The following is a 13946-nucleotide window of genomic DNA, read 5'->3' as shown; positions in this document are numbered from 1 at the left end:
AATTGCAATTTTAAATTTCCCGCGAAGTGTCGTGTTGAAAACGTCGCGGTATGATGACGCGTGCGTTTGATGTCTCGGGCTGTAACGGACATTATTTTCCGGGCCAATCCAAGCTATAAGTAGTCTGCTTTAATCACATAATTACACAGTATTCTGGATATTTGTGTTGCTGAATCCTTTGCAATTTGTTCAATTAATAATGGAGAAGTCAAAGCAGAAAGAGGGAGGTGGGAAACTTTTAGCCTTTAGCCACACAAACACACGGTGTTTCCTTGTTTAAAATTCCGGGAGGTGAAGCTTTACTATGGATGAGAGCGGTCAAGCAAACATGGATCCCGACTACATGTCAACCGGCAGTTTTCGGTGAGAAAATTGTGGAAATAAGTCGCCTCTTACCGGAGATCAGTGGAGCCAGCGTCATGCTGCAGCTGCCGTGATGTCTCTCAGAGACTCTGGCGTCAAAACACCCGTGGCCAGACCCCTCCGACTTTAAGGTACTATTTAACTCACTAAAACACTAGCAACACAATAGGCAGATAAGGAATTTTCCAGAAATATCCTAGTAAATGTATCTAAAAACATATGAATCACTCTCACTGCCCTCGCCTTTTTTTTTTTTTGTAGTCCTTCACTCTAAATTTCCTCATCCACAAATCTTTCATCCTGGCTCAAATAAATGGGCAAATTGTCGCTTTCTCTGTCCGAATAGCTCTAGCTGCTGCTGCCTATGATTGTAAACAATGTGAGGATGTGAGGAGCCCTACAACCCGTGACGTCACGCGCACATCGTCTGCTACATCCGGTAAAGGCAAAGCTTTTTTTATTAGTGACCTAAAGTTGCAAACTTTATCGTCTATGTTCTCTACTAAATCCTTTCAGCAAAAATATGGCAATATCGCGAAATGATCAAGTATGACACATAGAATGCACTGCAAAAAGTCAGTGTTAAAAAACAAGATAAAAAAATACAAAAGTGAGCAGTATTTTACTTGAAATAAGCAAAATTATCTGCCAACAGAACAAGAAAATTTGACTTGTCAAGACTTTCCAAAACAAGTAAAATGAGCTAACCTCAATGGACCCCAAAATATCTTAAAATAACTATATTCTCACTAATAACTAAAAATGCATTTTCCCATCCATAACATGACATCCTCGTGCCAAGTGAGGAATATATATATATATATATATATATATATTTGTGCATGAACTATTTCTGTTCAAAATGATTTGAAATGTCACATTTTAAATGTTTAAATATTAACTGTCAGTTTACTGTACTGTGCCAACTGTACCTACCTACTTTTTACCCTCATTTACCTATACTTACCTACTTTTTACCTTCTTTTATCAATATTTACCAACTTTATGCCTTTTTTTACCTACGTTTACCTACTTTTTTACCTTTTATCAATGTTTACCTACTTTTTACCTTCTTTTATCAATATTTTCCAACCGTATGCCTTGTTTTTAACCTACAGTTACCTACTTTTTTTTCACCTTTTGTCAATTTTTACCTCCTTTTTATCTTCATTTACCTATACTTACCTACTTCATCTGTTTTAATTAAGAGACACAACTGTGTGTCAAAGTCATAATCTTTTATTTAATGCTTGAAATAAGAATGTTTTGAAAAAGTAGTTGTATACATGTGAGTGTTAATGACACAGCTTTGCAACAGTTGATATTCTAGTTTCAAGCATGTTTTTACCTCAAAATAGGTCATCAAATCTCAGCAACAAGCTGTAATATCTTACTGAGATAATTTAGGACCAAAACATTTAAAACAAGTAAAACATAAAATCTGCTTCGTGAGAAGAATTATCTTATCAGACATAAAATATGCAAATATCACCCTTATTTGAGATATTTAATCTTACTTAAATTTCACTTTTTGCAGTGTGGACCTGCTATCCCCGTCGTTTAAATAAGAAAATCTCATTTCAGTAGGCCTTTAATATAATACACTTTATTGTCATTGCACTTAAAAAGTGCGACCATCCAGTACAATTGTCCAAGAGCAGACATACAATATACTGTTGCAGGGGAATACGAGACCGGAAGAATAATGGGGGAGCGTGCCCCTAAAAAAAAAAAGGTTGGAAATGTAAACATGGGGGTAAAGGAGGAAAAACAGCCCCCATGCCAGCCCCTCAGAGGGGGGCTCAGTTTAAGATCATAAGCACATGTAAACGCATGTCACGGCACATAAAAAACTTGAGACTAGCAGCAGTGGGGCAGGGGGGCATCCGGTTCGAGGCTGCCGCCATCAGCCGTCATGGGGGGGTTAAGGAGCAGGATGGTTTTGGGTGTATTTGTGCATGTTTTTGTCTATTGGCCTGGAGGTTGGTCTCATTGGCGTTCATCAGAGGTGTTGTTGAAAAAGGGACGAGGGTTCAGGGCGTCTTTCACTGGACTGGTCTCACTGGAATGTGTATGGCATGGCATGGCCAAGACCATTTGCAAGCGAGTCGAATTGTTAAGGTTTGTCATTGGTTTTGGGCGAGCAGACACATTGTTTGTCTGATCTAATTGCCCATTTTGGCTTTCAAATGTAACATAATTTCGCCTTGTATAGCGGAAAGCTTCGCCGAGATTTTATCCAATTTGCGATTCTGCTTCCTCTTTCAGCAGCTTTCGGACTTCTTCAACAGCTGCCTCCGTCTTCCGAATTTGTCGATAATCCGGAGCGATGCTCAATCAAATCATGTTCTAATGGATAGATATTTTCCGCATCCTCGACAGAAAGCACCGCCTGGCACAGGGGTCGGGAACCTTTTTGGCTGAGAGAGCCATGAAATCCAAATATTGTAAAATGTATTTCCGTAAGAGCCACATAATATTTTTTGAACACTGATTACAAGAAACATTTTTAGAATAAGTCTCTTATTCTTTTTAATAACATTGTCATTCTGAAGCTAGCCAATTATAAATAAAATACTTATTTCCATTAATGTGACTCCCCTGTACCCCGAAGGACAGCTGGGGTTGGCTGAGCCACCCACAACCTTGAACAGGTGCGGTAGAAAAAGGATGGATGGAATAAAATGCATGAAAATGTTTTATTATTTGAACGTTATTTTTAATACTGTTATTTCCAGCAGAATTATTCATTACTTATCGTGTTAAGCAATGTCAGATACAGTCTGACACTGAGAGCCAGATACAGTCGTCAAAAGAGCCACATCTGGCTCGCGAGCCATAGGTTCCCTACCCCTGATCTGGCACATGACTTGCCAAGTCTTTGTGATCATGTTTTGTTTAGTCATGTTAGATCACTTCAAGACTCCATTAGTTCCTGTTTTTTCACTCCATTGTTTTGTTTCCATGCCAACCCATTAGATTTGACATCTCATGTCACGCACCTGATTCACTAGGACTCATGCACCTCTTGCCAATCACCACGTCACTTTTTAAGCCTGAAGTTGTCAGGCAGTCAGGCTGTCGAAATCATCATCTACTCACCCTCTTTTATCTTCTACAAACCCATGATCCATGCCAATGATCCATGCCCCTTGTCTCGGTCACAGTAAGCGTTTTGGTTTTGGTTGTTCATACTTCTGCCATTGTGCAAGTTTTAGTTTATGTCCATATTTTTGCCTTAGTGCAAGTTTCTGTTTCTATAGCCAAGTTTGTTTTCCGCCTTATGCGCGCCTTTTGTTTGTTCCTTTTCGAGTTCAAAATAAATTATGTCTTTACCTTCACACCGTAACCGCTCCAATCACTTTGCACCTCGGTAAAACAATCCACACTAAAGTCCACACCTTGACATCTCCCAAGAATCCCTCATGTCCCGGACAGGCAGGCTCCCCCAAACTTTTGCTTTTCTATGAGAAGATCTTGAAGATCTATATCCGACATTATGTATTGTTCTAACTCAGGGGTCACCAACGTGGTGCCTGCGGGCACCAGGTAGCCCGTAAGGACCAGATGAGTCGCCCACTGGCCTGTTCTAAAAATAGCTCAAAAAGCAGCACTTACCAGTGAGCTGCCTCTATTTTTTAAATTTTATTTATTTACTAGCAAGCTGGTCTCGCTTTGCTCCACATTTTTAATTCTAAGAGAGACAAAACTCGAATAGAATTTGAAACTTCCAAGAAAATATTTTAAAGACTTGGTCTTCACTTGTTTAAGTATATTCATTTATTTTTTACTTTGCTTCTTATAACTTTCAGAAACACAATTTTAGAGAAAAAATGCAACCTTAAAAATGATTTTAGGATTTTTAAACACGTATACCTTTTTACCTTTTAAATTCCTTCCTCTTATTTCCTGACAATTTAAATCAATGTTCAAGTACTTTTTTTTTTTATTATTTATTGTAAAGAATAATAATTCATTCTTCATTTTAGCTTCTGTTTTTTTGACAAAGAATATTTGTGAAATATTTCTTCAAACTTATTATGATTAAAATTAAAAAAAATATTCTGGGAAATCTGGAAAATCTGTAGAAACAAATTTAAATCTTATTTCAAATTCTTTTGAATTTCTTTTAAAATTTTTGTTCTAGAAAATCTAGAAGAAATAATGATTTGCCTTGGTTAGAAATATAGCTTGGTCCAATTTGTTATATATTTGAACAAAATGCAGATTGGATTTTAACCTATTTAAAACATGTCATCAAAATTCTAAAATTAATCTTAAGCAGGAAAAATTACTAATGATGTTCCTTATGTTCTTTTTTCAATTGTTTCAAAAAGATTTGAATTAGCTAGTTTTTCTCTTCTTTTTTTCGGTTGAATTTTGAATTTTAAAGAGTCGAAATTAAAGATTAACTACGTTTCAAAACTTAATTTTCATTTTTTTCTTGTTTTCTCCTCTTTTAAACCATTTTTTAATATATATATATATATATATATATATATATATACATATATATATATATATATCAAAGGTAAATTGAGCAAATTGGCTATTTCTGGCAGTTTATTTGTGTATCAAACTGGTAGCCCTTCGCATTAATCAGTACTCAAGAAGTAGCTCTTGGTTTCAAAAAGGTTGGTGACCCCTGTTCTCACTGATCTTTTTTGTAACCCCGTTAATGAATGAAGTGTACTTTTTGTAGTTATTTCACCATATTTCTGCACAATAACTCAGATATGGTAACACTATCAAGCAGTAGAGAATATGTGACAACTCCACCCACAGAGACAAAGACACTACATCATAAACTGCTGAAAAAGATGCAGTCGGATTTTTGTCCAACTTTCAGGAAATGTCCGAAAGGGATTATATTTTGGGGCAGATCCGGACACAACTAGGACCTAGTTCTTTAGGTCAGTATTTCACAAACATATTTCACCACCTCTGAAAACCCTTTGCCCTCCAAGTACCACCATAAGAACCACACTTAAAACACAGTAGCACAGTAGTCCTAAGTGTTCAATAAAAAAACTAAACAAATATTTTAATTAACAAAGTTTTCTCATATGTTTGGCCACTGTGACACGAGACACTAATCACAAACAACATCAACAATGATACTTCATATACAGTCCATGTTTACAGACTTCTTTGGCGTAACACAGTTTAAGAGTCACTGATTTAGGTGTCCGGTTTTTAATTGTGATATTTCATACAAAGCTACTGGAGTAATTATTCAGTATGTCTTGACAACAATAACAAGAAAGCTTTTGTGCAACTCTTTCCTCTTCTAAAATAGAATGCATGCAGGTTAATACTGCCATGCTGTTACTTTGGAGCCTATTTTGCACTGAACAGGAAGTCATTGTATTGCCGTGTAACTAGAGAGTAGCTGTCGAAGCTTGCTTATCACTAACGGGGAAGTCAATACCTTAACACGTAACAATGACAATTACCCCTTTGGCTCTCACACTTAAGCGGGTCCTGTTTTGTTTATAAAAATAACAGTGGACTGGGACTTAAAGTGATTTGTTGACATAAACGGGTTCCACTGTACATGAAAGTAGTGTTTCACAGTTGCAAGCAGAGATGACCGATAATGGCTTTTTTGCCGATACTCCGATATTGTCCAACTCTCAATTACTGATTCCGATATCAACCGATACCGATTCATACAGTTTTGGAATGAACACATTATTATGCCTTATTTTGTCGTGATGCCCCGCTGGATGCATTAAACAATGTCACAAGGTTTTCCAAAATAAATCAACTCAAGTTATGGAACAAAATGCCAACATGGCACAGCCATATTTATTATTGAAGTCACAAAGTGCATTATTTTTTTTAACATGCCTCAAAACAGCAGCTTGGAATTTGGGACATGCTCTCCTTGAGAGCGCATGAGAAGATTGAGGCAGAGCAGAGGTAGCAGGGGTTGTATATTGTAGCATCCAGGAAGAGTTAGTGCTGCAAGGGGTTCTGGGTATTTGTTCTGTTGTGTTTATGTTGTGTTACGGTGCGAATCTTCTCCCGAAATGTGTTTGTCATTCTTGTTTGTTGTGGGTTCACAGTGTGGCGCATATTTGTAACAGTGTTAAAGTTGTTTATATGGCCACCCTCAGTGTGACCTGTATGGCTGTTGAAAAGCCGCAGGTATTATGTAATTGGGCCGACACGCAAAGGCAGTGCCCTTAAGGTTTTTTGGCGCTCTGTACTTCTCCCTATGTCCGTTTACCACTCCGTACAGCGGCGTTTTTTACTATTTGAAACCGATAATTTCCGATATTACATTTTAAGGCATTTATCGGCCGATAATATGGGGGTTATCGGACATCTCTACTTGCAAGTGCCCAGTGGCCTTGTGGTTAGAGTGTCCGCCCCAAGATCGGTAGGTCGTGAGTTCAAACCGAGTCATACCAAAGACTTTAAAGGGGAACATTATCACAATTTCAAAAGGGTTAAAAACAATAAAAATCAGTTCCCAGTGGCTTGTTTTATTTTTCTAAGTTTTTTTTTAAATTTTACACCTCCCGGAATATCCCTAAAAAAAGCTTTAAAGTTCTTGATTTTCGCTATTTGCGATGCGACTGTCCATTTCCCTGTGACGTCATACAGGGCTGCCAATACAAACAACATGGCGGTTACCACAGCAAGATATAGCGACATTAGCTCGGATTCAGACTCGGATTTCAGCGGCTTAAGCGATTCAACAGATTACGCATGTATTGAAACAGATGGTCGGAGTATGGAGGCAGATAGCGAAAGCGAAATTGAAGAAGAAACTGAAGCTATTGAGCGAATAGCTATTGACGCTCTTCGGCCATAGCATGGGTGTACCTAATGAAGTGGCCCATAGCATGGCTGCCTTATTAGCATCGCCGGTAAAATGTGCGGACCAAACGATCAGGACTTTTGCATCTTGTGACACTGGACCAACTTAAATATGTCGATTGGTAAGTGTTTGTTTCACATTAAATGTGGGTATCTAGTTTCAAATGTACATGCAGCTAGCGTAAATAGCATGTTAACATCGATTAGCTGGCAGTCATGCTTCGACCAAATATGTCTGATTAGCACATAAGTCAACAACATCAACAAAACTCACCTTTGTGATTTCGTTGACTTAATCGTTGCAAATGCATCTGCAGGTTATCCACACATCTCTGTGCCATGTCTGTCTTAAAATGTGCAGACACTCTGGCACATTCAATGGGTGTCTGGTGGGAGATTTCTTGCCAGTGGTGCAACTTGAATCCCTCCCTGTTCGTGTTTTTACACCCTCTGACAACACACCGACGAGGCATGATGTCTCCAAGGTTCCAAAAAATAGTCGAAAAAACGGAAAATAACAGAGCCAAGACCCGGTGTTTGTAATGTGAAAATGAAAATGGCGGGTGTATTACTTCGGTGACGTAACGTTCTGACGTCCTCGCTACAAGACCGATAAACAGAAAGGCGCTTAATTCGCCAAAATTCACCCATGTAGAGTTCGGAAATCGGTTAAAAAAATACATGGTCTTTTTTCTGCAACAAGGTATATATTGACGCTTGCATAGGTTTGGTGATAATGTTCCCTTTTAACAATGGAACCCATTACCTCTCTGTTTGGCACTCAGCATCAAGGGTTAGAATTGGGGGTTAAAGCACCAAAAAGAGTCCCGAGCCCGGCTACCACTGCTGCTCACTGCTCCCCTCACCTCCCAGGGGGTGGTGGTTTAACAATATGCAATACAAAACTGTTGATTTCAACTGATGAATGGATGTGTATTATAACATCTTCTTTACATGAATGGTAGAGATCTGCATTAGTGGTAATGTCTGCAAAAGTTCTTCTATTTGCATTGGATGCCATCTTATGTAGAACTACTATTTTCCTCCCACAGAAATGTTGCAAAGATTCGGGCAGGTTTTTGCCGGAAATCGATTTTGATCAAATGTGCAGTTGGAAACCCCTCATCAGTAAAAGAGGTTGAGATTTCACACCCTGACATAACTAACCATTAAGAGCACTAACTGCTCCCCGGCGTGCTATCCAATGAGATTGTCTGTGGCCTCGCTGTACACATAAATGGTCAGTCTGCTGCTTTTTCACTCCTTTAATGCCACTTGCCAAAGCTCCATGGTGTCATTAGCAAATACGCTCATTTTTATCATACATATAGCTTATCAACCGCCGGGTTGCAACAGGTACATTATGTGTGCATTTATTCCCGGATTATTGTTTTATATTTATTGTTTGTATACCGTGTTTTCTGGACTATGGAGTATACATTTTTCCACTTATTAGCCGCATATATATATATATATATATATATATATATATATATATATATATATATATATATATATATATATATATATATATATATATATGTATATATATGTTGAGTTATTTACACAGAAATGGTTTGTAAATGTTTATTTACATACTTTAATTGTTTACAAACAGTGCCTGTAACATGGTTGCAGTACAGCTGTTCAACCATAACCAAAGTCATCGTCATGGAGCCACTTGCTGCGGAAGCTAGCTCTCCATTCATCTAAACCAGGGGTAGGGAACCTATGGCTCGCGATCCAGATGTGGCTCTTTTGATGACTGCAGGTAAATCTGAGCTGACATTACTTGAAACGATAAGTAATGAATAATTCCACTTGTAATCACAGTGTTAAAAATAATGTTCAAAATATAAAAACATTCTCGTGCATTTTTAATCCATCCATCCGTTTTCTACCGCACCTGTTCAAAAAGTTGCGTTAATGGTAAGAAGTTATTTATTTATTATTGGTTAGTGTGGGGCTTGCCCTCCTGGGGGTTCTTCAGACCACCAAGCACCGACATGAGAGCCTGTTTCAGTGTTACAATATTGTTTTATTTTTCAATAAGTCTCTCAGTTGCTTTCCAGCAATTGTCTTTTTCTCTTTCGTTCTCGCTCGCACTCTGGCTCTAGCTCCAACCCCGTCTCTCCCCCTAACTGCTGCTTATAACTTAGCGACAGGTGATTAGATAACAAGGCCCAGGTGGGCCTTCTACGCACCTGTTGCTGATTTCGAGGCCGGTCCTGGCACACCCCGCTTCGCTGCAGGCCCGCAGGCCACGCCCCCTCCACGGATAGCTTCAGAATAACAATGTTATTACAAAGAATAAGAGACTTATCATATTCTAGAAATGTTGGTCTTACTTAAAAATGCACACGTTTAGTTGTGTTCAGTGTTAAAAAAAATATTATATGGCTCTAACGGAAATCAATTTTAAAATATTTGGCTTTTTGGCTCTCTCAGCCGAAAAGATCCCCGGCCCCTGATCTAAACAAACAGGGTGAAGTTTTTGGGAATTTACTGAGGAATTTTTGAAATGTAAACAATACAAAAAGAATGCCATTGTAAGTTAATAATACTAACACAGACATCTGTAAACGTATTAGCATGATAGCTCAAGCAAACAGTGCTAACTTCTTCACGGCGGCATAGTTCAGTTGTTAGAGTGTCCGTGCCAGCAGCTTGAGGGTTCCAATTTCGATTCCCGCTTCCGCCATCCTAGTAACTTCGGCTGTGTCCTTTGGCAAGACACCTTACCCACCTGCTCCCAGTGTCACCCACACTGGTTTGAATGTAACTTAGATATTGGGTTTTACTATGTAAAGCGCTTTGAGTCACTAGAGAAAAGCGCTATATAAATATAATTCACTTCACGCTTCATTACAATAGCATATACAAATATGCATGAAACCACTTCCTACAGACATCACACATAAAACTAGGAATGTTTCTTGGTGCAATCGTGCAACATAGAAGACATAAAAGTCAGAATAGGTAATAAGACGAGCTGTAAGTGAGCTATCAGATCCTGTTCTTTTTGCAGACGCTATCCTTCTTTGTGGGGACATCGTTGATTGTCATGTCATGTACGGAAGAACTTTATGGACGCTATCTGCTCCACATGCTGCAAGTTTTTGCTGTCGTCCAGCATTCTGTTTTTGTTTACTTTGCAGCCAGCTCTGTTTTAGTTTTGTTTTGCATAGACATCCCAAAGCTACAATGGCTTTTCTTAGCCGCACTCGCCTTTTGTTTATTTTCGGTTTAAGCTTTAGATACCTTTTTTACCTGCACCCTGCCTCCCGCATTTTGTGATCACAACAAACCATGTTCCCGACATCGACAAAGCAATTAGCTACCTGCTGCCACCTACTGATGTGGAATAGTATTACACGGTTACTCTGCCGAGCTCTAGACAGCACATACACTGGTAATTACTGGTTTGAAAAATATATTTTTACCCCAATTGGATGAAATTACATAATCTCCCACGGCACACCAGACTGTATCTCCCAGTGGTTGAAAACACTGCCTTAGTAGGACTCATTGTTTACAACAGGGGTAGGGAACCTATAGCTCTAGAGCCAGATGTGGCTCTTTTGATGACTGCATCTGGCTCTCAGATAAATCTTAGCTGACATTGCTTAACACGGTAAGTAATGAATAATTCCGCTGGTAATCACAGTGTCAAAAATAACGTTCAAAATATAAAACATTCTCATTCTCACCTGTTCAAAAAGTCGCATTAACGGTAAGAATGATTTTATTTATTGTTGGTTGGCTTCAGAATAACAATGTTATTGAAACGAATAAGAGACTTATTATACTCTAAAAATGTTGGTCTTACTTAAAAATGCACGCATTTAGTTGTATTCAGTGTTAAAAAATATATTATATGGCTCTCATGGAAATACTTTTTAAAATAATTGGCTTGTATGGCTCTCTCAGCCAAAAAGGTTCCCGACCCCTGATTTACAACAACAAAATTGCACGATTGTATCTACAAAACTCAATAGAAACTAGAATCAAATGTTCAAAAAGGAGACTTTTAATCTGTAAAGATTTATTGAGGCTTTGGAGCCCATTAGAATTGTAATACAAACACTAATTACAACACAAATAGCAATCTGCTTCCTGACTACTGGTGTACCCATGAGCAAGACATCAAACCGTTCTGGGACACAATGCTGTTTCAACATTAAACATGCTCTTGCATCTCTGCATGCCCGTGTTCTGCATTTTTTGTTGGAATTTGCCTTAAAGGATTAAAACATGTCTACTAATTAAAGATTATAAAGATTTATTCGGGGTTCAAATGGAGAAAGACGACTTTCTATCGGAAACCTTATTTGTAACATTTGATGACCCACACAAAATGTCAGGAGGTTTGATTTTCAAAGTGGACTCAGCTATGTGGGGATTTAGCCGCAATCGATATTCTTTTTCAACACCTGAATCGTTGAGGGTGTATTTTTGTCGAGACACTAATGATGTTTAGCTTCACCGTCACTCAAAAGATGTTTTTGTGAAAACTCAAACTCACAGTCATCAAATAAGAGAGAAGACCCTGGCAAATCAGAACTGACACAGGGGCTAGAGTACTGTCCAAAGTGCGGCCTGGGGGCCATTTGGGGGCCGCGGCTTGTGGCTGTGAGGCAAACTAAACACCTGCACCTCCATGTTACTTAATAATTATATCAAATTTACAATTTCATTCATCAGACCTTTGATACTGATTTGTCTTTTTTTTTTCGCGGCCATAGTACAGTCGTTTGAAGAGAACAAAACAATCAAGCACAATGTCCGTCCATTTACCATATTTTTCGGATTATAGGGCGCACTTAAAATCCTTTATTTTTTTAAAAAATCAACAGTGCGCCTTATAACTCGGTGCGCCTAATGTACGGAATAAGTTGTGGTTGTGCTTACTGACCTCGAAGCTATTTTATTTGGTACATGCTGTAATGATAAGTGTGTCTTAGCCATTCCAAAATTTACAATTCTGTTCATCAGACCTTTGGTATTTCAGCTGTTTGGTTCTAAAAGGATTCTTACTTATTGTAAAATCTGAACTATGAGCTGCTACTTTTCTTCCTACGTTTGAAACCTTATTAAACGTTGAGGCTAATTTATGGATTTGTCTTTGTTGACGGCCATCATACAGTAGTTTAAAAAGAACAAAACAATCAAGCACAATGTCCGTCCATTTACAATGTTTTTCGGACTATAGGGCGCACTTAAAATCATTTCATTTTCTCAAAAATCAACAGTGCGTCTTATAACCGGTGCGGCTAATGTACGAAATAATTTTTGTGGTTGTGCTTACCGACGTCAAAGCTATTTTATTTGGTACATGGTGTAATGTAAGTGTGACTTAAGCCATTCCAAAGTTTACAATTTTGTTCATCAGACCCATGATATTTCAGCTGTTTGGTTCTAAAAGGAATCTTACTTATCGTAAAATCAGAACTATAAGCTGCTACTTTTTTTCCTATGTTTGAAACCTTATTTAACGTTGAGGCTAATTTATGTATTTGTCTTTGTTGACAGCCACACTACAGTAGTTTAAAAAGAACAAAACAATCAAGGACAATGTCTGCCCATTTACAATGTTTTTCGGACTATAGGGCGCACTTAAAATCCTTTCATTTTCTCAAAAATCAACAGTGCGCCTTATAACCGGTGCGGCTAATGTACGAAATAATTTTGGTGGGTGTGCTTACCGACCTCAAAGCTATTTTATTTGGTACATGGTGTAATGTAAGTGTGACTTAAGCTATTCCAAAGTTTACAATTTTGTTCATCAGACCCTTGTATTTCAGCTGTTTGGTTCTAAAAGGAATCTTACTTATCGTAAAATCGGAACTATAAGCTGCTACTTTTTTTCCTACGTTTGAAACCTTATTAAACATTGAGGCTAATTTATGGATTTGTCTTTGTTGACGGCCATAGTACAGTAGTTTAAAAAGAACAAAATAATCAAGCACAATGTCCGTCCATTTACAATGTTTTTAGGACTATAGGGCGCACTTAAAATCCTTTCATTTTCTCAAAAATCAACAGTGCGCCTTGTAACCGGTGCGGCTAATGTACGGAATAATTTTGGTGGTTGTGCCTACCGACCTTGAAGCTATTTTATTTGGTACATGGTGTAATGTAAGTGTGACTTAAGCCATTCCAAAGTTTACAATTTTGTTCACCAGACCCTTGATATTTCAGCTGTTTGGTTCTAAAAGGAATCTTACTTATCGTAAAATCGGAACTATAAGCTGCTACTTTTTTTCCTACGTTTGAAACCTTTTTAAACGTTGAGGCTAATTTATGGATTTGTCTTTGTTGACGGCCATAGTATAGTAGTTTAAAAGGAACAAAACAATCAAGCACAATGTCCGTCAATTTACCGTATTTTTCGGACTATAAGACTCACTTAAAATGCTTTCATTTTCTCAAAAATCAACAATGCGCCTTGTAACCGGTGCGGCTAATGTACAGAATAATTTTTGGTGGTTGTGCCTACCGACCTCGAAGCTATTTTATTTGGTACATGGTGTAATGTAAGTGTGACTTAAGCGATTTCAAAGTTTACAATTTTGTTCATCAGACCCTTGATATTTCAGTTGTTTGGTTCTAAAAGGAATCTTACTTGTCGTAAAATCCGAACTATGAGCTGCTACATTTTTTTCCCTACATTTGAAACCTTATTAAACGTTGAGGTTAATTTATGGATTTGTCTTTGTTGACGCCCATAGTACAGTAGTTTAAAAAGAACA

The 13946-nt window shown here is 38.0% G+C and overlaps 1 protein-coding gene across 1 annotated transcript in view; it reads left to right on the top strand.

The window, feature by feature from the left end:
• Positions 1-13946, top strand: part of LOC133560173 (protein sidekick-1-like) — an 849418-nt gene that overhangs the window by 351839 nt on the left and 483633 nt on the right. The window lies entirely within an intron of this gene.

This window comes from Nerophis ophidion, linkage group LG01, assembly GCF_033978795.1.
Source record: "Nerophis ophidion isolate RoL-2023_Sa linkage group LG01, RoL_Noph_v1.0, whole genome shotgun sequence".
In the NCBI taxonomy this organism is placed as follows: domain Eukaryota; kingdom Metazoa; phylum Chordata; class Actinopteri; order Syngnathiformes; family Syngnathidae; genus Nerophis; species Nerophis ophidion.
Note: the sequence above shows the minus strand (reverse complement) of the source record. Positions and strands in the feature narration are given on the sequence as shown.